This window comes from Homarus americanus, unplaced genomic scaffold (assembly GCF_018991925.1).
Source record: "Homarus americanus isolate GMGI-L3 unplaced genomic scaffold, GMGI_Hamer_2.0 scaffold32583, whole genome shotgun sequence".
NCBI lineage: Eukaryota > Metazoa > Arthropoda > Malacostraca > Decapoda > Nephropidae > Homarus > Homarus americanus.
The window spans coordinates 14,042,072-14,067,797 of NW_024713129.1; the positions used below are offsets into that span (position 1 = coordinate 14,042,072).

The 25,726-nt window shown below is 51.4% G+C and overlaps 1 protein-coding gene across 4 annotated transcripts in view; it reads left to right on the plus strand.

Annotated features, from left to right (window-relative positions):
- The first annotated feature begins 6,367 nt into the window (after positions 1–6,367).
- LOC121867880 (glutamate [NMDA] receptor subunit 1-like) overlaps positions 6,368–25,726 on the plus strand; it is a 49,796-nt gene continuing 30,437 nt past the window's right edge. For all 4 annotated transcript variants that reach the window (XM_042368007.1, XM_042368021.1, XM_042368013.1 and 1 more), the window contains exons 1-2: positions 6,368–6,513; positions 23,219–24,709. The gene's annotated coding sequence lies outside the window, so the exon portion shown is untranslated. The remainder of the gene's footprint in view (positions 6,514–23,218; positions 24,710–25,726) is intronic.

Below are 25,726 nucleotides of genomic sequence, written 5' to 3' on the forward strand. Positions count from 1 at the left end.
AAAACTTCGTTTGTAATTCCCTTTAAAATGGCTGGCAAGCGTAAAAGTGAGAGTTCTCGTGGTGCTGAGAAGAAAAAGAGACACCCATTTTAGATTTTCTATGTATTATTTTCGCATTTTCGACCTACGACTTGGTCATCGGTCCCTAACCCCATCGTAAGTCGGGGACTGACTGTAGTTTTAATAAAACATTTATTATTTTTCCCAGGTTTTTGTAAGTAAAAGCTAGTTCAAAAGTTTGCAGACTAAGACTTAGAAAATGTCATGAGGAAAGTTGTGCCAGATACAGGTTCTTGAAGGTCTGTATGATACCAGAGCACAGCACACTCATGTACAGGGGGTCCTCATTATATGACAAGGGTGTGTACCAGAGAAAAGTGACTTATGGTGAATTTTTTCCCTTAAAAGCTCAGCAAATCAACTTACAATAGGGTCATTATAACATACTATACTGTACAGTATAGTATTTGATATGGAGATACATTCCTAACAACATAATTTGTTACCTTTGAGTGATATACAGTATGATGGCTCTCTATGGCTACTTGTACACTTAGACAGCTGAATAATGTATAAATTCAAATTACCTTCCATAAGGATCTTCAATTCGGTTAACGAACAAAAATTCGATTAACGAAATCCTTACAAACAACACGTTTTGTTGTGAGCATCAGCTGATGGGCTAGTCTGCCAATACAGTAATCTGTTCTATGTTTACATTTGTTTCCAGTGGAGTAAATATCAAGAAAGTTGAGCTCTTTAATATTTTTGCATTTTTTATATTAAAATTATGAGTCATTTTAAAATTTTGTTAACATATTGATAATATATGCAGTACAGGGAACTGTTTTTTGTGTGCCCATCAGCCGCTTGACTCAGCCACCAGGCGTCAGTTTGGCTTTGAAAACAGTGGAGTGAACATCGATTTTGTTGGTGTCTTGAATATTTTTGCATTTTTACATTAAAATTATTGGTCATTCTGAAATTTAGTTAACATATTGATAATATATATAGTGCAGTGTGTTGATTTAAATAAAATAATCTTGAATTACACTTAGTGAACTTATAATTTTATTGGTGAAATGACCGCATCAAGCATGGGTCCCCTGAAAGGTGATTTCTCCTCCATCCCCACTTTCTTCTCTTCTCCCTTCTCCTCCATCCACACTTCTAATTCCCATCATCATCATCATCAACCAGGAACCCTCTACATACACACCTCAAAGTAAGTGTACTTTACTGCATTTTTTTTTACTTTGTATGTACTTTTCTGTTAGCTGGAACCAATTACCCAATATCCCATTGAAACAATGGATTCGGTTAACGAACGACCCTCTGGAACGAATTGTGTTCGTTAACCAAGGGACCACTGTACTGAAATTTTATTTATTAAGACATTTTTTGTGATAAGCACCAACCATCTTGAGCAGTGACAGCCTCACCCTACCTCCGACACAATTGACTTCCCACTCTTAATTTTCATAATTTTTCTTTTCTTTAGTTCTAAATCTCATAACATGTTTGAAATGATATTTCCATGACTTTTATGGTTTCTTTTGTAACAAGTACGAGCACAGCCTTCTCACAGCTATATTCTCTCACACACAATATACCCTTACACTTTTATATCTCTTTTGGGGTGGTAGAAACTATTTATGTTCCATATTCATGTATACACAGACTTGGTATAAAACAGTGGAAGATGCACACAACATATATCGGTACAACATAAAGCGAGGACCCCCACAAAATAAGTGTTTTTGTGGATAGCGTATTATGCAATATATTTTGAAAAAAGAGTTTGTAATTCTCATATCAAATATAAGATAATTGTGTGTAAATAAGATTATTAACAAGTATTTTTTTTTTCATTTGATCCCTCATAACTGTTCTGTATTTTCAGGAATGATTTTATCTCTCTTCTAAGATTTTGTAAATTATGGTAACTTAAGCAATAAATTAAATCTTTTGTACTCTGTGCTTTTCTTCATTACCTTTTAACACAGATGCATATCAAGACCCCCAAGATTTTCGTAAGATTTCTTCCTTGGTAATACAGTACAGTGCCAGCCATGCTGGTAGTTAAGGACAAACACACACACTCCCTTTCTTTTCTGTCTGTCTCTGTTGCTTCACATTACAGGTCTTCACACATACATACAACACCACCACAGAAGCTCACCACTGTCAGATTACACCCAGCTGATTTGCCCTGAATCACACCTTAGATCAAAAGATTTGTGCTGCAGAGAAACAGCACCTTTTATCCCAATGACAACAACCGCTACTTGTTCCTTCACAACCAGATCATCAGTGGAATACACACTGCAAATTAGTCCCTCTACCCAACCAAGCTGCAACACCTGAAGCAGACCAACATCAGTCAGTGGTATGGTAAACTTAAAGAACTAACTCTGTGGACTAAACAATAAGACACACCCCCCCTCCCCTTCCTTAGCCATCTCACTAATGGTGACGCAGCTGAGCAATCAAACAACCATTTCGCAACTACAGTACATATATGCAGACGCTCCCCCGGCTTACCTACCAGCCCCTTCTCCTACTGAATTAGTTGAAGAATTTGAAGTAGCAAAACATTTGGACAAACTGAAGATAAAGCTCTATTCCCAGAACTAGCTAAACCCCTCTGCTCCATCAATCAAGCAAGATGCCCAGCTGACTGGAAGACCTTATATGTGTCACAAGTGCCCAAGTCAACCAGCCCACAAACCTTTAAAGAGTTACGACCCATTGTCATCACCCCAATACCCAGCTCAATCTGTGTTTCATTTTTGACTGGCCCTTTGCTGATATTGCAGGTGCCTTAGATCTTCAGCAGTTTAGCAACATGAAGACTTGCTCTACCACTCACTGTCATGTCAGCTTTCTCGACTACTGTACAAGTACTGTATTGCCATCTGAGAATACAATAATATATCCCCTTTGTCACGGAATTATTTATTTTTACGTTCGGTTTGGGGATTGATATATGAATACTATGTGCTTCTTAATTTCTTACCGTAGCGTTAGATACCTTCACACTGGTTACTTACAGGAGATTATTGATATTGAAACAGTTATTTAGCCAGAAGAACACAGATACAGAGTCGATAATAATAACAATATTAACATGGCTAAGCCAGTTGAGAGCCTGAGCTTTCTTGAAGGCACCTTATAAATACTGTACATTTATCTCAAGGGAGTATTATGTAACATTTAGTATATCTCTGGAATAGTACACAGCATGGTGGCAATAAGAACATATCAGAATGTTCCCACTGTTATCTATGTAGAAATTCCATCCACCGCCCGACATTCCATGTGACTTATACTTAATAAATGATGATTTAATTAATTCCATTAATATCCAACATCCATCTAAGTTATTGGTTATACTTTGTCATAACCAATCAGTCATTACCTTTAGTAATAATAAGATAGGAACTGGGGTGGGTAATGGTGGTGCTGGGAGGAGTAATGGCAGGGCTGGGATGGGTAATGGTGGTGCTGGGGTGGGTAATGGTGGTGCTGGGATGAGTAATGGTGGTGCTGGTATGAGTAATGGTGGTGCTGGGATGGGTAATGGCGGGGCTGGGATGGGTAATGGTGGTGCTGGGATGGGTAATGGCGGGGCGGGATGGGTAATGGTGGTGCTGGGATGGGTAATGGCGGGGGGTTGGGTAATGGTGGTGCTGGGGTGGGTAATGGCAGGGCTGGGATGGGTAATGGCGGGGCTGGGATGGGTAATGGCAGGCTGGGGTGGGTAATGGTGGTGCTGGTATAGTAATGGTGGTGCTGGGATGGGTAATGGCGGGGCTGGGATGGGTATGGCAGGGGCTGGGGTGGGTAATGGTGGTGCTGGTATAGTAATGGTGGTGCTGGGATGGGTAATGGCAGGGCTGGGGTGGGTAATGGTGGTGCTGGGATGGGTAATATTGGTGCTGGGGTGGGTAATAATTGGTGCTGGGTGGTGTGGTGGTGCTGGTATGAGTAATGGGTGGTGCTGGGATGGGTAATGGCGGGGCTGGGATGGGTAATGGCAGGGGCTGGGATGGGTAATGGCGGGGCTGGGTTGGAGTAATGGTGGTGCTGGGATGAGTAATGGTGGTGCTGGGATGGGTAATGACGGGGCTGGCAGCTTGTTATATAGACTAGAGTAGATTGAACTCTTTTGCAACAATTTGGGCAGAGGCCAGAATGATCATAACATCATCAGCAGGTGTCAGTAAGGTGATAACATCATCAGCAGGTGTCAGTAAGGTGTTAACATCATCAGCAGGTGTCAGTAAGGTGATAACATCATCAGCAGGTGTCAGTAAGGTGTTAACATCATCAGCAGGTGTCAGTAAGGTGATAACATCATCAGCAGGTGTCAGTAAGGTGATAACATCATCAGCAGGTGTCAGTAAGGTGATAACATCATCAGCAGGTGTCAGTAAGGTGATAACATCATCAGCAGGTGTCAGTAAGGTGATAACATCATCAGCAGGTGCCAGTAAGGTGATAACATTGTGACGTGGCTGGATCTCCTGGTGGGTTGCACAAGGACGCTCCTGGGACCTACCTACCGTTGCCAAGTGCTGAAATTATTACTGATGGAATTGGTGTACCGACTGCTCAGGGACATGTGTGGACAAGTTGCTGAGTGAACCTGTACCTGTCAAGACTGCGCCATCTCTTGCTGTAGGAATCGACTCTGAATACTCCTCTGTCGTATTCTTCCTTAGAGGCGGAGGTGTGACGTGGCGTTGAGTCCCAGGAGTAGAAAGGACCAATTAGAAACCACCGCAACAACCACAAACCATAGCTAGACCACGTGGGCATGGGGCGTGTGAAGCCAGCTGAAATGTCAGAGGTGACGTTTCATGGGGCCACTGGAAAACTAATGCCTGATTGGTTATAGATTCCCGCCAAAATGTGATGTGGTGACCATCGTACACTGGACAGGAGGAGAAGCAGTTAGCAGGTTTGACGTGGCTGAGGAAGGTGGAAACGGTGGAAGGAGTTCAACACATAGGAAAGACATTAACTTGAGTATACATTATATTGTTGAGAGAGTGTGAGTCAAGGAAAGTGGAAGAAGAATAGGATGTAATATTTTCTGTATATAGGATGTAATATTGTGTGTAGGATGTAATATTGTGTACTAGGCTTGAAATATCGTAACATTATACTGGTAAATGAACGATGACGTTATATAATCATCTTCGCAATGATTGGTGTGCTCCAACCCTCGTTATTATTTGCTCGTCACTGATTAACGTAACTTGTTTGTCTACTGAGTTGTGACTATTCCCAAATCGGTTATTATTTGCAAACTTATCTTTTGATTCATGTTTTTGTTCTTGGCAGATGCTTTGTTTTTGTTAAATTAACTTGTATTTTCATTTACTCAATTGTATTGCTTATTCCTTTCATTTATTAATTTCATTGGCGACCTTGTTATTTTTAATGTTACCGGGGTGGTGAGCTATGGTTTGATACAATCTAGGACTACCAGTCCGTAACAACATCAACAGAACTGCAATCATGCAAGTGACGTTCTACCAGTAATTGAGTCTTGGGGAGTGATGTTAAATTGGGTGACAAAAGGAACAGAATTTCTGAAGGTCGGGTGAGGTAGGTTGACAGCGGCAGTCTTGGTGAAGTTCAGAGTGCAATTACCAAGAAGGCCATTAATATGTTTACGGGAACTGAAGTGTTGTCGAGATGGCTGCACTAGGCCACAGATAGGGGTCAGGGAAACTGCTGAAGGGGTTTCTATTAGTTTTCTTGGGGCCTTCTCCTGAGAGCTGCTGAAGGGCGGACAGGTCTGTAATCAGCAGTGGTGGGAATGACATTGTATGAGTGCGGCTGTGGTGGGGAGCGAGGGAGGCTTGTGTCTAGGTGAGAAGAAACGTCATTTGAGAATACTAGTTTGAATCCATCCTCATCGTTCTCGGAGACAGTGAGAACTGCTGGAACGAAAAGAAACCTGTGGGTGATGGGGGTTGTTGTGGCAGAGGCTGTTGGGTTGGTTAATGACGGGGCTGGGGTGGGAATGACTGGGCTGGGGATGGGAATGACGGGGCTGGGGTGTGGGTAATGACAGGGGCTGGGGTGGGTAATGACCAGGGGCTGGGGTGGGTAATGACAGGGGCTGGGGTGGGTAATGCGGGGCTGGGGTGGGAATGACGGGGTTGGGGTTGGTACTGAGGGTGAGTAATGACTGCGTTGGGGTTGTGTGTGGGCTGGGGCGGTTAATGGTGAGTTTGGGCGGTGGTGGCGGGTAGTTGCAGGGGCTGGGAGAGTAGTAACAGGGCTGGGGCGGGTTGGCAGGCAGGGCAAGTAGTGGCAGGGACGGGGACAGGGCCGCTGGGGGGGTGCGCCGGGTGTTGGAGCAGCGACGGCCACCTAGCGGGCGAGGCTTCAGTCTCCGGCTGAGAGCGCCCGCGGAACCCTCCTCTATAACCCGGGCGACATATACCTCGTGTGGCCAGGTTCTCGCCCACCATGTCATCTGCCGGTGCCCAGGTACGTGCAGCCTGTCCACCTCTCTTAAACACTCGCTACTGGAGGACTCGAGGGCCATAGGGACGTATTGGCGAGGGTGGTAACAAGATGCGCACCTGATGGACGATGAAGGTCTCTCTCACCCAGGTGGCGGTGCTTCAAGTTGTCTCCTGGTTCCGTGTGAGGTGTTTCCTGTGTGTTGCCGTGTTGTTGTGGGTGTTCGTGCCTATAGCCCATAGTGTAGACTACATCCAGTGAGTAGCCAGCATGTAGCACGGGCGGGGTGGGCGCGGGCGGGCGTGTGTTTATCTGGGGCGCGTGGATCAATACGCTGTTGGAGGCTGGGCTGAGTGAGAGGTCTGGCCGCCCCTCTCCCCACCACCACTATGATGCTCTCAACAGTTTACACTTGGACTTTTCCTCTCCCTACTACCCGCCTTATATCCTGTCCCCTCCTGATACCCGCACAGCTCTAAACCATATCAGTAAAGCCCCTTCCCCTTGTGTACCCAACCTGTCCTTGTGGTGTTATGTGGCAATGCTTTTGTGAGAGTTATCTTGCATCGGCTCCCTCCACCATTTTGATCATTTCGCTGTTTCTTTTTCGTGTTTCACCCTTCGCCAGATACTTATCCTCCTACGCCCACAAGAGGACAGAAGGTGAATTTTCCTGTTTTATTTCTTATTTTCTGTTTGAAAAGGGACAGTTTCCTTCGGCAGGCGGACATTTTGAGGCGGGTTGATGATACGGTAAACTTGCCATCAGTTCCTCATCCTGCTAACATTGACTCGGTACGTGGGACTGATTTGGGCCGCGACCAGCCTTTGAGACGGCCTTCGTAAGCTTCGTCTAAAGAATCCTTCAACAGACGATCCTACGGCAACACTAATGGTTCTATGAGTACTGTAGTGGTCCCAGGGCTACACTAATGGTTCTATGAGTATTGTAGTGGTCCCAGGGCTACACAAATGGTTCTATGAGTACTGTAGTGGTCCCAGGGCTACACAAATGGTTCTATGAGTACTGTAGTGGTCCCAGGACTACACTAATGGTTCTGTGAGTACTGTAGTGGTCCCAGGGCTACACTAATGGTTCTAAGATTACATCGGAGTTACCAAAATAGTGGAAGACGTACAAAAAACAGGTCACGGGGTGACTACAGCAAGCGTTCCGGGAGAGGCTACGTCTACAGAAGGTATGAAGAGTTAACCACAAAATAAAAGCTGCTGCTGTAGCGGTGCTGGTGTCTTCTGGTGCTACTGTAGTGGTGCTGGTGTCTTTGGTGCTACTGTAGTGGTGCTGGTGTGTCCTGGTGCTACTGTAGTGGTGCTGGTTTCTCCTGGTGCTACTGTAGTGGTGCTGGTGTGTCCTGGTGCTACTGTAGTGGTGCTAGTGTCTCCTGGTGCTACTGAAATGGTGCTGGTGTGTCTGGTGCTACTGTAGTGGTGCTGGTGTGTCCTGGTGCTACTGCAGTGGTGCTGGTGTGTCCTGGTGCTACTGTAGTGGTACTGGTGTGTCCTGGTGCTACTGTAGTGGTACTGGTGTCTCCTGGTGCTGCTGAGTGGTGCTGGTGTGTCCTGGTGCTACTGTAGTACTGGTGTCTCCTGGTGCTACTGCGTGGTGCTGTGTCCTGGTGCTACTGTGTGACTGGTGTGTCCTGGTGCTACTGTAATGGTGCTGGTGTCTTCTGGTGCTACTGTAGTGGTGCTGGTGTCTCCTGGTGCTACTGTAATGGTGCTGGTGTCTTCTGGTGCTACTGTAGTGGTACTGGTGTGTCCTGGTGCTACTGTAATGGTGCTGGTGTCTGTGCTACTGTAGTGGTGCTGGTGTCTCCTGGTGCTACTGTAATGGTGCTGGTGTCTTCTGGTGCTACTGCAGTGGTGCTGGTGTGTCCTGGTGCTACTGTGAGTGGTACTGGTGTGTCCTGGTGCTACTGTAATGGTGCTGGTGTCTTCTGGTGCTACTGTAGTGGTGCTGGTGTCTCCTGGTGCTACTGTGTGGTGCTGGTGTCTCCTGGTGCTACTGCAGTGGTGCTGGTGTGTCCTGGTGCTACTGTAGTGGTACTGGTGTGTCCTGGTGCTACTGTAATGGTGCTGGTGTCTTCTGGTGCTACTGTAGTGGTGCTGGTGTCTCCTGGTGCTACTGTAATGGTGCTGGTGTCTTCTGGTGCTACTGTAGTGGTGCTGGTGTCTCCTGGTGCTACTGTAATGGTGCTGGTGTCTTCTGGTGCTACTGTAGTGGTGCTGGTGTGTCCTGGTGCTACTGTAGTGGTGCTGGTGTGTCCTGGTGCTACTGTAGTGGTGCTGGTGTCTCCTGGTGCTGCAGGTGGTACTGGTGTGTCCTGGTGCTGCTGTGTGTGCTGGTGTCTCCTGGTGCTACTGTATTGGTGCTGGTGTCTTCTGGTGCTACTGTAGTGGTGCTGGTGTCTCCTGGTGCTACTGTAATGGTGCTGGTGTCTTCTGGTGCCTGTGGTGCTGGTGTGTCCTGGTGCTACTGTAGTGGTGCTGGTGTGTCCTGGTGCTGTGTGGGCTGGTGTCTTGGTGCTCTGTGTGGTACTGGTGTGTCCTGGTGCTACTGTAGTGGTGCTGGTGTCTCCTGGTTTCTGTAGTGGTGCTGGTGTGTCCTGGTGCTCTGGTGGTGCTGGTGTGTCCTGGTGCTGCTGTGTGGTGTGGTGTGTCCTGGTGCTACTGTAGTGGTACTGGTGTGTCCTGGTGCTACTGTAGTGGTGCTGGTGTGTTCTGGTGCTACTGTAGTGGTGCTGGTGTCTCCTGGTGCTACTGTGTGGTGCTGGTGTCTTCTGGTGCTACTGTAGTGGTGCTGGTGTCTCCTGGTGCTACTGTAAGGGTGCTGGTGTCTTCTGGTGCTACTGTAGTGGTGCTGGTGTGTCCTGGTGCTACTGTAGTGGTGCTGGTGTGTCCTGGTGCTACTGTAGTGGTGCTGGTGTCTTCTGGTGCTACTGTAATGGTGCTGGTGTCTCCTGGTGCTACTGTAATGGTGCTGGTGTCTTCTGGTGCTACTGTAGTGGTGCTGGTGTCTCCTGGTGCTACTGTAGTGGTGCTGGTGTGTCCTGGTGCTACTGCAGTGGTGCTGGGTGTGTCCTGGTGCTACTGTAGTGGTGCTGGTGTCTTGGTGCTACTGTAATGGTGCTGGTGTCTCCTGGTGCTGCTGTGTGGTGCTGGTGTCTTCTGGTGCTGTAGTGGTGCTGGTGTCTCCTGGTGCTACTGTGGTGGTGCTGGTGTGTCCTGGTGCTCTGCAGTGGTGCTGGTGTGTCCCTGGTGCTACCTTGGTGCTGGTGTCTCCTGGTGCTGTGTGGTGGTGCTGGTGTGTCCTGGTGCTACTGTAATGGTGCTGGTGTCTTCTGGTGCTGCTGCGTAGTGGTGCTGGTGTCTCCTGGTGCTACTGTAGTGGTACTGGTGTCTTCTGGTGCTATGTAATGGTGCTGGTGTCTTCTGGTGCTACTGTAGTGGTGCTGGTGTGTCCTGGTGCTACTGTAGTGGTGCTGGTGTCTCCTGGTGCTACTGTAATGGTGCTGGTGTCTTCTGGTGCTACTGTAATGGTGCTGGTGTCTTCTGGTGCTACTGTAGTGGTGCTGGTGTGTCCTGGTGCTACTGTAGTGGTGCTGGTGTCTCCTGGTGCTACTGTAGTGGTGCTGGTGTGTCCTGGTGCTACTGTAGTGGTGCTGGTGTCTCCTGGTGCTGGTGTAGTGGTGCTGATATCTGCTAGTGCTGCTGTAGTGGTGCTGGTGTCTTGGTGCTGCTGTAGTGGTGCTGGTGTCTCCTGGTGGTGCTGGTGTCTCTGGTGCTACTCTGGTGATGCTGGTGTCTTGGTGCTGCTGTAGTGGTGCTTGTGTCTTCTCGTGCTGCTTAGTGGTGCTGGTGTCTCCTGGTGGTACTCTAGTGGTGCTGGTGTCTTGGTGCTGCTGTAGTGGTGCTGGTGTCTCCTGGTGGTACTCTAGTGGTGCTGGTGTCTTGGTGCTCGTAGTGGTGCTGGTGTCTCCTGGTGGTACTCTAGTGGTGCTGGTGTCTTGGTGCTGCTGTAGTGGTGCTGGTGTCTTCTCGTGCTGCTGTAGTGGTGCTGGTGTCTTAGTGGTGCTGGTGTCTCCGGTGGTACTCTGAGTGGTGCTGGTGTCTTGGTGCTGCTGTAGTGGTGCTGGTGTCTTCTCGTGCTGCTGTAGTGGTGCTGGGTGTCCTGGTGCTGCTGTAGTGGTGCTGGTGTCTCCTGGTGGTGCTGGTGTCTCCTGGTGCTACTCTAGTGGTGCTGGGTGTCTTGGTGCTGCTGTAGTGGTGCTGGAGTGTCTTGGTGCTGCTGTAGTGGTGCTGGTGTGCTCCTGGTGCTGCTGTAGTGGTGCTGGTGTCTCCTGGGCTGCTGTAGTGGTGCTGGTGTCTCCTGGTGGTGCTGGTGTCTCCTGGTGCTACTCTGAGTGGTGCTGGGTGTCCTGGTGCTGCTGTAGTGGATCTGGTGTCTCCTGGTGGTGCTGGTGTCTCCTGGTGCTGCTGTAGTGGTGCTGGTGTCTCTGGTGCTGCTGCTGTAGTGGTGCTGGTGCCTCCTGGTGCTGCTGTAGTGGTGTCTGGTGTGTCCTGGTGCTGCTGTAGTGGTGCTGGTGCCTCTGGTGCTACTCTGAGTGGTGCTGGCGTCTTGGTGCTGCTGTAGTGGTGCTGGTGTCTTCTCGTGCTGCTGCAGTGGTGCTGGAGTGTCCTGGTGCTACTGTAGTGGTGCTGGTGTCTCCTGGTGCTGCTGTAGTGGTGCTGGTGTCTTCTGGTGCTACTGTAGTGGTGCTGGTGCCTCCTGGTGCTGCTGTAGTGGTGCTGGTGTCTCCTGGTGCTGCTGTAGTGGTACTGATGTGTCCTGGCGCTGCTGTAGTGGTGTGCTGGTGTCTTCTCGTGCTGCTGTAGTGGTGCTGGTGCCTCCTGGGTATTGCTGTGGTGCTGGTGTCTTCTCGTGCTGGTGCCTCCTGGTGCTGTAGTGGTGCTGGTGTCTCCTGGTGCTACTGTAGTGGTGCTGGTGTCTCCTGGTGCCGCTGTAGTGGTGCTGGTGTCTCCTGGTGCTGCTGTGGTGTGTTGCTATCTCCTGGTGCTACTTTAGTGGTGCTGGTGTCTCCTGGTGCTGCTGTAGTGGTGCTGGTGTCTTCTGGTGCTGGTGTCTCCTGGTGTCCTGTAGTGGTGCTGGTGTCTCCTGGTGCTGCTGTAGTGGTGCTGGTGTCTCCTGGTGCTGCTGTAGTGGTGCTGGTGTCTCCTGGTGCTGCTGTGGTGGTGCTGGTGTCTCCTGGTGCTTTAGTGGTGCTGGTGTCTCCTGGTGCTACTGTAGTGGTGCTGGTGTCTCCTGGTGCTGCTGTAGTGGTGCTGGTGTGTCTCCTGGTGCTGCTGTAGTGGTGCTGGTGTCTCCTGGTGCTGCTGTGGTGGTGCTGGTGTCTCCTGGTGCTGCTTTAGTGGTGCTGGTGTCTCCTGGTGCTGCTGTAGTGGTGCTGGTGTCTCCTGGTGCTGCTGTAGTGGTGCTGGTCTCCTGGTGCTGCTTTAGTGGTGCTGGTGTCTCCTCGTGCTGCTGTAGTGGTGCTGGTGTCTCCTGGTGCTGCTGTAGTGGTGCTGGTGTCTCCTGGTGCTACTGTAGTGGTGTGGTGTCTCCTGGTGCTGCTGTAGTGGTGCTGGTGTCTCCTGGTGCTGCTGAGTGGTGCTGGTGTCTTCTGGTGCTGCTTTAGTGGTGCTGTGTCTCCTGGTGCTGCTGCAAGTGGTGCTGGTGTCTCCTGGTGCTACTTTAGTGGTGCTGGTGTCTCCTGGTGCTACTTTAGTGGTGCTGTGTGTCCTGGTGCTACTGTAGTGGTGCTGGTGTCTACTGGTGCTACTTTAGTGGTCTGGTGTCTCCTGGTGCTACTTTGGTGGTGTGGTGTCTGCTGGTGCTCACTGTAGTGGTGCTGGTGTCTCCCTGGTACTGCTGTAGTGGTGCTGGTGTCTCCTGGTGCTACTGTGTGGTGCTGGTGTCTCCTGGTGCTACTGGTGGTGCTGGTGTCTCCCGGTGCTGCTGTAGTGGTGCTGGTGTCTCCTGGTGTGCCTCTTTAGTGGTGCTGGTGTCTCCTGGTGCTACTTTAGTGGTGCTGGTGTCTCCTGGTGCTACTGTGGTGCTGGTGTCTCCTGCTGCTACCCTAGTGGTGCTGGTGTCTCCTGGTACTACTGTAGTGGTGCTGGTGTCTCCTGCCTTTTTAGTGGTGCTGGTGTCTCCTGGTGCTACTTTAGTGGTGCTGGTGTCTCCTGCTGCCCTAGTGGTGCTGGTGTCTCCCAGTGCTGCTGTAGTGGTGCTGGTGTCTCCTGGTGCTACTTTAGTGGTGCTGGTGTCCCTGGTGCTACTGTAGTGGTGCTGAGTGTCTCCTGGTGCTACTGTGAGTGGTGCTGGTGGCTCCTGGTGCTGCTGTAGTGGTGCTGGTGTCTCCTGGTGCTACTGTAGTGGTGCTGGTGTCTCCTGGTGCTACTTTAGTGGTGCTGGTGTGTCCTGGTGCTACTTTAGTGGTGCTGGTGTCTCCTGGTGCTACTGTTGTGTAGCTGGTGTCTCCTGGTGCTACTGTAGTGGTGTGGTGTCTCCTGCTGCTACCCTAGTGGTGCTGGTGTCTCCCGGTGCTGCTGTAGTGGTGCTGGTGTCTCCTGGTGCTACTTTGGTGGTGCTGGGTGTCTCTGGTGCTACTGTAGTGGTGCTGGTGTCTCCTGGTGCTACTGTAGTGGTGCTGGTGTCTCCTGGTGCTGCTGTAGTGGTGCTGGTGTCTCCTGGTGCTACTGTAGTGGTGCTGGTGTCTCCTGGTGCTACTTTAGTGGTGCTGGTGTCTCCTGGTGCTACTGTAGTGGTGCTGGTGTCTCCTGGTGCTACTGTAGTGGTGCTGGTGTCTCCTGCTGCTACCCTAGTGGTGCTGGTGTCTCCTGGTACTACTGTAGTGGTGCTGGTGTCTCCTGGTGCTACCCTAGTGGTGCTGGTGTCTCCTGGTGCTACTGTGGTGGTGCTGGTGTCTCCTGCTGCTGCCCTAGTGGTGCTGGTGTCTCCTGGTGCTACTGTAGTGGTGCTGGTGTCCTCCTGGTGCTGCTGTAGTGGTGCTGGTGTCTCCTGGTGCTACTGTAGTGGTGCTGGTGTCTCCTGGTGCTACTGTGGGTGCTGTGTCTCCTGTGCCTGTGGTGCTGGTGTCTCCTGGTACTACTGTGGTGGTACTGGTGTGTGTGCCTGTGTAGTGGTGCTGGTGTCTCCTGGTACTACTGTAGTGGTGCTGGTGTCTCTGCTGCTACCTGAGGGTGCTGGTGTCTCCTGGTGCTGTAGTGGTGCTGGTGTCTCCTGGTGCTGCTGTAGTGGTGCTGGTGTCTCCTGGTGCACTGTAGTGGTGCTGGTGTCTCCTGGTGCTGCTTTAGTGGTGCTGGTGTCTCCTGGTGCTACTGTAGTGGTGCTGGTGTCTCCTGCTGCTACCTTAGTGGTGCTGGTGTCTCCTGGCACTGCTGTAGTGGTCTGGTGTCTCCTGTGCTACCCTAGTGGTGCTGGTGTCTCCTGGTACTACTGTAGTGGTGCTGGTGTCTCCTGCTGCTACCCTAGTGGTGCTGGTGTCTCCTGGTGCTACTGTAGTGGTGCTGGTGTCTCCTGGTGCTGCTGTAGTGGTGCTGGTGTCCTGGTGCTACTGTAGTGGTGCTGGTGTCTCCTGGTGCTACTTTAGTGGTGCTGGTGTCTCCTGGTGCTACTGTAGTGGTGCTGGTGTCTCCTGGTACTACTGTAGTGGTGCTGGTGTGTCTCCTGCTGCTACCCTAGTGGTGCTGGTGTCTCTGGTACTCTGTAGTGGTGCTGGTGTCTCCTGTTTGCAAGTGGTGCTGGTGTCTCCTGGTGCTTTTAGTGGTGCTGGTGTCCTGGTGCTACTTTAGTGGTGCTGGTGTCTCTTGGTGCCTGTTGTGTGGCTGGTGTCTCCTGCTGCTACCCTGAGTGGTGCTGGTGTCTCCTGGTGCTACTTTAGTGGTGCTGGGTGTCTCCTGGTGCTACTGTAGTGGTGCTGGTGTCTCCTGGTGCTACTGTTGTGTAGCTGGTGTCTACTGGTGCTGCTATAGTGGTGCTGGTGTGTCCTGGTGCTACTGTTGTGTGGCTGGTGTCTGGTGCTGCTATGTGTGGTGCTGGTGTCTACTGGTGCTGCTGTAGTGTTGCTGGTGTTCTACTGGTGCTGCAGTGGTGCTGTGTCTGCTGGTGCTGCAGTAGTGCTGGTGTCTCCTGGTGCTGCTCTAGTGATGCTGGTGTCTCCTGGTGCTGCTGTAGTGGTGCTGGTGTCTCCTGGTGCTGCTCTGGTGGTGCTGGTGTCCTGCTGGTTGCTGCTGTAGTGGTGCTGGTGTCTCCTGGTGCTGCTGTAATGGTGCTGGTGTCTACTGGTGTTGTTGTAGTGGTGCTGGTGTCTCTGGTGCTGCTGTAGTGGTGCTGGTGTCTCCTGGTGCTGCTCTAGTGATGCTGGTGTCTCCTGGTGCTGCATGCTGGTGTCTCTGGTGCTCTCAGTGGTGCTGGTGTCTGCCTGGTGCGGCTGGTGTCTCCTGGTGCTGCTGTATGGTGCTGGTGTCCTACTGGTGTTGTTGTAGTGGTGCTGGTGTCTACTGGTGCTGCTGTAGTGGTGCTGGTGTCTCCTGGTGCTGCTCTAGTGATGCTGGTGTCTCCTGGTGCTGCTGTAGTGGTGCTGGTGTCTCCTGGTGCTGCTCTGGTGGTGCTGGTGTCTCTGGTGCTGCTGTGGTGGTGCTGGTGTCTCCTGGTGCTGCTGTAATGGTGCTGGTGTCTGGTGTTGTTGTAGTGGTGCTGGTGTCTGGTGCTGCTGTAGTGGTGCTGGTGTCTACTGGTGCTGCTGTAGTGGTGCTGGTGTCTCTGGTGCTGCCGTAGTGGTGCTGGTGTCTCCTGGTGCTGCTGTAGTGATGCTGGTGTCTCCTGGTGCTGTAGTGATGCTGGTGTCTACTGGTGCTGCTGTAGTGGTGCTGGTGTCTACTGGTGCTCGCTAGTGGTGCTGGTGTCTGCTGGTGCTGCTGTAGTGGTGCTGGTGTCTACCGGTGCTGCTGTAGTGGTGCTGGTGTCTACTGGTGCTGTAGTGGTGCTGGTGTCTCTGGTGCTGCTGTGGTGGTGCTGGTGTCTCCTGGTGCTGCTGTAGTGGTACTGGTGTCTACTGGTGCTGCTGTAGTGGTGCTGGTGTCTACTGGTGCTGCTGTAGTGGTGCTGGTGTCTGCTGGGTGCTGCTGTGAGTGGTGCTGGTGTCTCCTGGTGCTGCTGTGGTGATGCTGGTGTCTCTGGTGCTGCTGTGGTGCTGGTGTCTCCTGGTGCTGCTGTAGTGGTACTGGTGTCTACTGGTGCTGCTGTAGTGGTACTGGTGTCTACTGTGCTGCTGTAGTGGTGCTGGTGTCTACTGGTACTGCTGTAGTGGTGCTGGTGTCTCCTGGTGCTGCTGTGGGTGGTGCTGGTGTCTACTGGTGCTACTGTAGTGGTGCTGGTGTCTCCTGGTGCTGCTGTAGTGGTGCTGGTGTCTACTGGTGCTGCTGTAGTGGTGCTGGTGTCTACTGGTGCTGCTGTAGTGGTGCTGGTGTCTGGTGCTGCCTTAGTGGTGCTGGTGTCTACTGGTGCTGCTGTAGTGGTGCTGGTGTCTACTGGTGCTGCTGTAGTGGTGTTGGTGTCTTCTGGTGCTGCCGTAGTGGTGCTGGTGTCTACTGGTGCTGCCGTAGTGGTGCTGGTGTCTACTGGTGCTGTTGTAGTGGTGCTGGTGTCTACTGGTGCTACTGTAGTGGTGCTGGTGTCTACTAGTGCTACCGTAGTGGTGCTGGTGTCTACTGGTGCTGCTGTAGTGGTGCTGGGTGTCTCTGGTGCTGCTGTAGTGGTGCTGGTGTCTACTGGTGCTGCTCTAGTGGTGTTGGTGTCTAATGTTGCTGCTCTAGTGGTGCTGATGTCTCCGGTGCTGCTCTAGTGGTGTTGGTGTCTATGTTGCTGCTCTAGTGGTGCTGATGTCTCCGTGCTGCTCTAGTGGTGTTGGTGTCTACTGTTGCCTCTAGTGGTGCTATGTCTCCAGTGCTGCTCTGGTGGTGCTGTCTCCAGTGCTGCTCTAGTGGGCTGGTGTCTCCCGGTGCTGCTCTAGTGGTGATGTTGTGTATTGGTGCTGCTCTAGTGGTGCTGGTGTCTCCCAGTGCTGCTCTAGTGGTCTGATGTCTCCCGGTGCTGCTCTAGTGGTGCTGATGTCTCCCGTGCTGCTCTAGTGCTGGTGTCTCCCGGTGCTGCTCTAGTGGTGCTGATGTCTCCCAGTGCTGCTCTAGTGGTGCTGATGTCTCCCAGTGCTGCTCTAGTGGTGCTCGTGTCTCCCAGTGCTGCTCTAGTGGTGCTGATGTATCCAGTGCTGCTCTAGTGGTGCTGGTGTCTCCCAGTGCTGCTCTAGTGGTGCTGATGTCTCCGGTGCTGTCTGTGGTGCTGGTGTCTCCAGTGCTGCTCTAGTGGTGATGTTGTGTGTGGTGCTGCTCTAGTGGTGCTGTGTCTCCCGGTGCTGCTCTGGTGGTGCTGATGTCTCCCGGTGCTGCTCTAGTGGTGCTGATGTCTCCGGGTGCTGCTCTAGTGGTGCTGGTGTCTCCGGTGCTGCTCTAGTGGTGCTGATGTCTCCCGGTGCTGCTCTAGTGGTGCTGATGTCTCCCGGTGCTGCTCTAGTGGTGCTGGTGTCTCCCAGTGCTGCTCTGAGTGGTGCTGATGTCTCCAGTGCTGCTGCTGTAGTGGTGCTGGTGTCTCCAGTGCTGCTCTAGTGGTGCTGGTGTCTCCAGTGCTGCTCTAGGTGGTGCTGAGTGTCTCCCAGTGCTGCTCTAGTGGTGCTGATGTCTCCCGGTGCTGCTCTAGTGGTGCTGGTGTCTCCAGTGCTGCTCTAGTGGTGCTGATGTCTCCGGTGCTGCTGTAGTGGTGCTGGTGTCTCTGGTGCTACTGTAGTGGTGATGGTGTCTCCCGTGCTGCTCTAGTGGTGCTGGTGTCTCCCGGTGCTGCTCTAGTGGTGCTGGTTTCTCCCGGTGCTGCTCTAGTGGTGCTGATGTCTCCCGGTGCTGCTGTAGTGGTGCTGGTGTCTACTGGTGCTACTGTAGTGGGGCTGGTGTCTCCCAGGGCTGCTCTAGTGGTGCTGGTGTCTCCCAGTGCTGCTCTAGTGGTGCTGGTGTCTCCCGGTGCTGCTCTAGTGGTGCTGATGTCTCCCGGTGCTGCTGTAGTGGTGCTGGTGTCTGGTGCTACTGTGTGGTGGTGTCTCCTGGTGCTGCTCTAGTGGTGCTGGTGTCTCCCGGTGCTGCTCTAGTGGTGCTGATGTCTCCCGGTGCTGCTGTAGTGGTGGTGGTGTCTCCCGGTGCTGCTCTAGTGGTGGTGGTGTCTCCCGGTGCTGCTCTAGTTGTGCTGATGTCTCCCGGTGCTGCTCTAGTGGTGCTGGTGTCTCCCGGTGCTGCTCTAGTGGTGATGTTGTGTATTGGTGCTGATAAGCCGTCTTGACCGTTTGTTGTTCTTGTTTGTTATTGTTTTTATCGGGCTCTGGTCAGCTTCATACACTTATTGGCAAGTTTATTAACGCCATTTGCCTCTGTCTACCCAGCAGTCATGGGGGACCTGGACCTTAATCGATGTGTGGATCGTGTATGATAATCAATGTATGAGTGTGGGTGTGTGGGTGTGTGTGTGAGAGTGTGGGTGTATGAGTGTGTGGGTGTGTGTGTGAGAGTGTGGGTGTATGAGGTGTGTGTGTGTGTGTGTGAGTGTGTGTGGGTGAGTGTGGGTGTATGGTGTGTGTGTGTGTGTGTGTGTGTGGGTGTGTGTGTGAGTGTGTGGGTGTGTGGTGTGTGGGTGTGTGTGTGGTGTGTGTGTGTGTGTGGGTGTGTGAGTGTGGGTGTATGATGTGTGTATGATGAGTGTGGGTGTATGATAGTGTGTGGGTGTATGATAGTGTGTGGGTGTATGATGGTGTGTGGGTGTATGATAGTGTATTGGTGTATGATAGTGTGGGTGTATGATAGTGTGTGGGTGTATGATGGTGTGTGGGTGTATGATGTCGTTGTGTGGGTGTATGATAGTGTGTGGGTGTGTAATGGTGTGTGTGGGTGTATGATGGTGTGTGGGTGTATGATAGTGTATTGGTGTATGATAGTGTGGGTGTATGATGGTGTGGGGTGTATGATAGTGGGTGTATGATAGTGTGGGTGTATGATAGTGTGGTGTATGATAGTGTGGGTGTATGATGGTGTGGGTGTATGATAGTGTGTGGGTGTATGATAGTGTGGTGTATGATAGTGTGTGGTGTATGATAGTGTGTGGGTGTATGATAGTGTGTGGGTGTATGATAGTGTATTGGTGTATGATAGTGTGGGTGTATGATAGTGTGTGGGTGTATGATAGTGTGGGTGTATGATAGTGTGTGGGTGTATGATAGTGTATTGGTGTGTATGGTGTGTGGGTGTATGATGGTGGTGTGTATTAGTGTGTGGTGTATGATAGTGTATTGGTGTATGATAGTGTGTGTGATGGTGTGTGGGTGTATGATAGTGTGGGTGGTGTGTGGGTGTATGATAGTGTGTGGGTGCATGATAGTGTAGGCGTGAGTCAGTGAGTGGTGTGGAAAGATATGGTTGCATGTGTGTGTGTGCAGAGGTCCTGGAGCTTGGTGGAGGGTCAGGGAAGGTCACCAGGCTGTGGAGAGGGTCAGGGAAGGTCACCAGGCTTGGTGGAGGGTCAGGGAAGGTCACCAGGCTTGGTGGAGGGCCAGAGGTCACCAGGCTTGATGGAGGTCAGGGGAGGTCACCAGGCTTGGTGGAGGGTCAGGGAAGGTCACCAGGCTTGGTGGAGGTCAGGGAAGGTCACCCAGGCTTGGTGGAGGGGGTCAGGGAGGGTCACCAGGCTTGGGGAGAGGGCCAGGAAGGTCACCACGCTCAGTGGAGGGTCAGGGAAGGTCACCAGGCTGTGGTGGAGGTCAGGGAAGGTCACCAGGCTGGGGAGGCAGGAGGTCACCAGGCTTGGTGGAGGTCAGAAGTCACCAGGCTTGGGGGAGGGCCAGGGAGAGTCACCAGGCTTGGTGGAGGTCAGGAAGGTCACCAGGCTTGGTGGAGGGTCAGGAAAGTCATCAGGCTTGGGGAGGGTCAGGGAAGTCACCAGGCTTGGTGGAGGTCAGGAAGGTCATCAGGCTTGGTGGAGAGTCAGGGAAGGTCACCCAGGCTTGGTGGAGGTCAGGAAGGTCACCAGGCTTGGGAGGGTCAGGAAGGTCACCAGGCTTGGTGGAGGGTCAGGAGGTCATCAGCGCTTGGGGAGGGCCAGGAAGGTCACCAGGCTGGAGGTCAGGAGGTCACCAGGCTGGTGGAGGGTCGAGATCACCAGGCTTGGGAGGTCAGGAAGGTCCCAGGCTTGGTGGAGGGTCAGGAGGTCACCACGCTCAGTGGAGGTCAAGGAGGTCATCAGGCTGGGAGGTCAGGGAAGATCACCGGGCTTGGTGGAGGGTCAGGGAAGGTCACCAGGCTTGGTGGAGGGTCAGGAGGTCACCAGGCTTGGTGGAGGTCAGGAAGGACACCAGGCTTGGTGGAGGTCAGGAAGGTCACCAGGCTTGTGGAGGGGGTCAGGAAGGTCACCAGGCTTGGTGGAGGGTCAGGAGGTCACCAGGCTTGGTGGAGGTGGGGAAGGTCCCAGGCTTGGTGGAGGTCAGGAAGGTCACCAGGCTGTGGAGGTCAGGAAGGTCACCAGGCTTGGTGGAGGTCAGGAAGGTCACCAGGCTTGGTGGAGGTCAGGAAGGTCATCAGGCTGGTGGAGGGTCAGGGAGGTCATCAGGCTTGGTGGAGGTCAGGAAGGTCATCAGGCTTGGTGGAGGTCAGGAGGTCATCAGGCTTGGTGGAGGTCAGAAGGTCATCAGGCTTGGTGGAGGTCAGGAGGTCATCAGGCTGGTGGAGGGTCAGGGAAAGGTCATCAGGCTTGGTGGAGGTCAGGGAGGTCATCAGGCTTGGTGGAGGGTCAGGAAGGTCATCAGGCTTGGTGGAGGGTCAGGGAGGTCATCAGGCTTGTTGGAGTTTTAGATCGGGTCATAAGACATGGTGGTGGATAATTCATGGGTAATAAGGTCAGGTCAGGTCACCACATAGCCTAAGAGTGGAGTCAGAGATGTGAGGTTGACCTAGTGTGTGTGTGGTTCTGCTCTCGTGATATATTTATAAATAAATTAAAAATATTCTTCTTCTTTTTTCATACGCTAAGCTCGAGGCCAGGGTAATGAAATAGGGCAGTGAGGGAGTGAGGAGAGGTGAGGGAGTGAGGAGAGGTGAGGGAGGTGGGGGAGTGAGTAGGGGTGAGGGGAGGTGGGGGTGAGGGAGGTGAAGGTGGTGAGGGAAGGTGGGGAGTGGAGGAGGTGAGGGGGTGAGGAGGTGAGAGGTGAGGTGAGGTGGGGTGGGGAGTGGGGTGGAGTGGTGAGGAGGGTGAGGGAGTGAGGAGAGGTGAGGGTGAGGTGAGGGTGAGGGAGAGGAGGGTGAGGGGGAGGGAGGGGGAGGGAGGTGAGGGAGTGGGGGAGGGGAGGTGAGGAGGTGGGGAGGGTGAGGTGGGAGGTGGGGGGTGAGGAGGTGAGGTGGTGGGGTGAGGAGAGGTGAGGTGGTGAGGAGGTGAGGGGTGAGGAGAGGTGAGGAGTGAGGAGGTGAGGGAGTGGGGTGAGGAGTGAGGAGAGGTGAGGTGGTGAGGTGAGGGTGAGGAGGGTGAGGTGAGGAAGGGGTGAGATGGTGGGTGCTGTGCATGAGTAGTGGAGGTGGTGGTGGTCCCCCCCCGTCCCATCCTTGCATCAAATTGAACGACGCAATTATCCTGTTGAGTTTTGGCGGTGTGTCTGACTCTGGTGGTGGTGGTAATAGTGGTGGTGGTAATGAGTGGTGGTGGTAATAGTGGTGGTGGTAATTGGTGGTGGTGGTGTTAATGGTGGTGGTGATATAGTTGGTGGTGGTGTGGTGGATGGTGGGTTGGTGATAGTGGTGATGGTGATGGTGGTTGAGTTGGTGTGGTGGTGGTGGTAATAGTGGTGGTGGATTGATAGTGGTGGTGGTTAATAGTGGTTGGTTATTGGTGGTGGTGATGGTGATGGTGGTTGGTTGATGGTGATAATAGTTGGTGGTAATAGTGGTGGTGGTAATAATTGGTTGGTGGTAATAATGGTTGGATGAAATAATGGTGGTGATAATAATGGTGGTGGTAATAATGGTGGTGATAATAATGGTGGTGGTAATAGTGGTGATAATAATGGTGGGTTATAGTGGTGGTGATAATAATGGTGGTGGTAATAGTGGTGGTGGTAATGGTGAATATTAACTTCCGCTTTGAGAGAATTTAACACAAATTTACCTGAACTTTCAAAAAAAAATTTATTCATTGTGTGTGTGTGTGTGTGTGTGTGTGTGTGTGTGTGAACAACGACAACAACATCAGTAGGAGGTTGTTATCAGACTAGACCGCCTTCGGGTCCTTGGTACTGATAATATCGGTACCATCTGAGAGAGAGACACGTAAATATGAGATATAAATTTACGTATAGGTTAGGTTAGATTACGGGATCACATTATATATATATATATATATATATATATATATATATATATATATATATATATATATATATATATATATATATATATATATATATATATATATATATATATATAAAATAACAGACGCACGCACACACAGGCGACGAAGGTGTGAAGGAGACTGAAGATGGTGAAAATGTTACCGACGGATCGATCATGAAGAAGTGTAGCGACCACCACCACCACTACCACAATCATTACATCCACTACCACTATTATCACCCCTGCAACAACTACATTGGTTCACATGTCGCTCCTCTTCCATTAAATACCTTTGTTATTGTTGCTTCTCCATTATTATAATTCTTGCGTCTCCGGCAGTCCACTTGAGAAACTGTGAGGATATACCACTTAATTAATTCCACTTGGTGATTGAACGCCTTAAGGGTACCAAAGGGGGTTAGGTTAGGTCAGGTAATTTATCGACCAAAATATACTTTTCTCTTAGAATTGAACTCTGAGGCTTTGACTAATTGAGTACTTAAAGAATAACAACAAAATCGCACCTCGGAAACCCATAGTTGGCGAGTAATTAGCGTTGAAAAATGTAATTAAAATCTTTCAAGCATCATTACGACCACTAATTACTCCACAATCGAATCATGGACCATAGATTCGGAATCATCATGGTCAGCAGCACCTATGCTGAGATTTTCAACAAAATCTTATTTGGGACCGACAAGGCTGTAACTCAGCCTAATGACTTAAGAATATTTTTTCAGGGGAGAATGTGTGAGGGAGAGAATGTGAACCAATAAATGATGAAATTGGTTTTTGTGATCTTTTTCTTTTAGAATATCATCATCATTAAACCATTGTCCTTAAAGACTTAAAATCATTTGCAGTTGTCATCTTTTATTATAAACGTAAAATACTTTATAATAATATGTTTGTATGCGAGTGAAATTTCTAATGCAACTCCATCGGATCACGTGAAGATTAGCCGGCCTAGCTTATTTCACCTGATGATTAAACACCTTAACCTAACCTAGCTTAACCTATATCCTAAGACAAATTAACCTAACCTAACCTCCAGGTAACATTACGGTGTCAATAATCAGGTAAAACAAGCTGGGATGACAAATCTCATTTTTATCTGTACCTGTTAATGTTGTATATATATGTTCGTTTACTTTGTGTACTGATGTGCTGTTGTGTGTATCTACAGGAGGAGCTGGGCGGGGCGTGAGGTGCCTGTGCAAGGAGTGTGGCAGCGGTGGTGGTCACCTCCCTCTGTCGCCGCCACCGTCAGTCGTTCGTCGTCACCAGTACCCGCCGCCGCCGACCTCCCTGGTGCGCCGGGCCCTCTGGGTAGTCTGGCATGCCCCTGGCGAGGACTGTGAGCAGCAGTGTGTGTTGGCGCAGTGTTTGTTGGAGGAGGCTCGAGTGTTGCAGACGTGTGGATGGCCAGGCTGTGAAACACTGGCATGCCGCCTCCCGGGAACGCTATCCGCACGTTAACTCCTACGCTCCATCCCCCTCTGTTCTCTCCCTCCCGGCGCCACCTCGCTGCGGACCACACTTAGCGGCGCTCTCTTCTGCGCCGCGCCAAGTTACGTTTCTTCTTTACTTTGTTTATTAAAATACATCTCCGTTACCCAGTGACTTACCTATGTATAAACTGTTTGCTTATGTAGCCTAGTTTTTGTGCCTACGTGGCCCAGATGACAACGGTTTTTCTCTCGTATTTTAAAGTTAAAATAAAAGAAAATCACCAAGTGTTTTTTAAGTCGAGAGTTTTATCTTTCTAAGCGATTTGTAAGGAAGTGTTTGAGGGCCGCCAAGACCACACCATCGCCCGCCACTAAGAGTAGTTCTGTCGAATCCAGGAAAAGCTACAGCGAATCTGTCGACCACAGAAGCCGCCGCAACCTACTAACTCGACCCCAGGAGGTGACAAAACTAAAAACTCGTCCTCAGGAGCCACAGGAAAGAACTTGTCGAGTACAGGAGACCCCGGAGCGGACTTGTCGAACCTCAAGAGCCACTAGAGCGGACTTGTCGAACCTCAAGAGCCACTAAAGCGGACTTGTCGAACCTCAAGAGCCACTAAAGCGGACTTGTCGATCTTCAAGCGCCACTAAAGCGGACTTGTCGATCTTCAAGAGCCACTAAAGTGGACTTGTCGATCTTCAAGAGCCACTAAAGCGGACTTGTTGATCTTCAAGAGCCACTAAAGTGGACTTGTCGATCTTCAAGCGCCACTAAAGCGGACTTGTTGATCTTCAAGAGCCACTAAAGTGGACTTGTCGATCATCAAGCGCCACTAAAGCGGACTTGTTGATCTTCAAGAGCCACTAAAGTGGACTTGTCGATCATCAAGCGCCACTAAAGCGGACTTGCCACTGGTCTGACGAGTACAGGAGCCAGCAGAGCAAAGATTGTGGGAGCGCAGGACAGCGAGGCACTCCAGCCAGTACTGACCCGTGAGCGGATGTCTGGACTTGACGGGTCCTCCGCCACAGTGCTGCTGCTGCTGCTGCCTGCTGCCGCTGCTGCTGCCGCTGCTGCTGCCGCCGCCGCCGCTGCTGCTGCTGCCACTGCCGCTGCTACCTCTACTGCTTCTGCTCCTACTGTTCTGCTTCATCTATCACTGACCTCGTCGCTCAAGGGTCGCCAACCACTGCCCAGTCTACTACCCATTTCCAGTCTGCTGAAGGTATGTGTTATGATGTCTGCGTTCTGTACCATCTCTAGGCTCTGTTGTCTCTCAGTCTGGGCTCTGTTGTCTCTCAGTCTGGGCTCTGTTGTCTCAGTCAGGCTCTGTTGTCTCTCAGTCCAGGCTCTGTTGTCTCTCAGTCTGGGCTCTGTTGTTCAATCTAGGCTCTGTGTCTCTCAGTCTGGGCTCTGTTGTCTCAGTCTTCTGGCTCTGTTGTCTCTCAGTCTGGGCTCTGTTGTTTCTCAATCTAGGCTCTGTTGTCTCTCAATCTAGGCTCTGTTGTCTCTCAGTCCAGGCTCTGTTGTCTCAGTCTTCTGGGCTCTGTTGTCTCTCAGTCTAGGCTCTGTTGTCTCTCAGTCTGGGCTCTGTTGTCTCTCAGTCTAGGCTCTGTTGTCTCTCAGTCCAGGCTCTGTTGTCTCTCAGTCAGGCTCTGTTGTCTCAGTCTTCTGGGCTCTATTGTCTCTCAGTCTAGGCTCTGTTGTCTCAGTCTGGGCTCTGTTGTCTCAGTCTGGGCTCTGTTGTCTCAGTCTGGCTGTTGTCTCAGTCTGGCTCTGTTGTCTCTCAGTCTGGCTCTGTTGTCTCTCAGTCTGGGCTCTGTTGTCTCGTCGCTTGTTGTCTCAGTCTCGGCTCTATTGTCTCTCAGTCAGGCTCTGTTGTCTCAGTCTGGGCTCTGTTGTCTCAGTCTGGGCTCTGTTGTCTCTCAGTCAGGCTCTGTTGTCTCAGTCTTCTGGGCTCTATTGTCTCTCAGTCTGGCTCGTTGTCTCAGTCTGGGCTCTGTTGTCTCAGTCTGGGCTCTGTTGTCTCAGTCTGGGCCTGTGTCTCTCAGTCTGGGCTCTGTTGTCTCTCAGTCTAGGCTCTGTTGTCTCAGTCTGGCTCTGTGTCTCTCAGTCTGGGCTCTGTTGTCTCAGTCTGGGCTCTGTTGTCTCTCAGTCTGGGCTCTGTTGTCTCTCAGTCTGGGCTCTGTTGTCTCTCAGTCTGGGCTCTGTTGTCTCTCAGTCTGGGCTCTGTTGTCTCAGT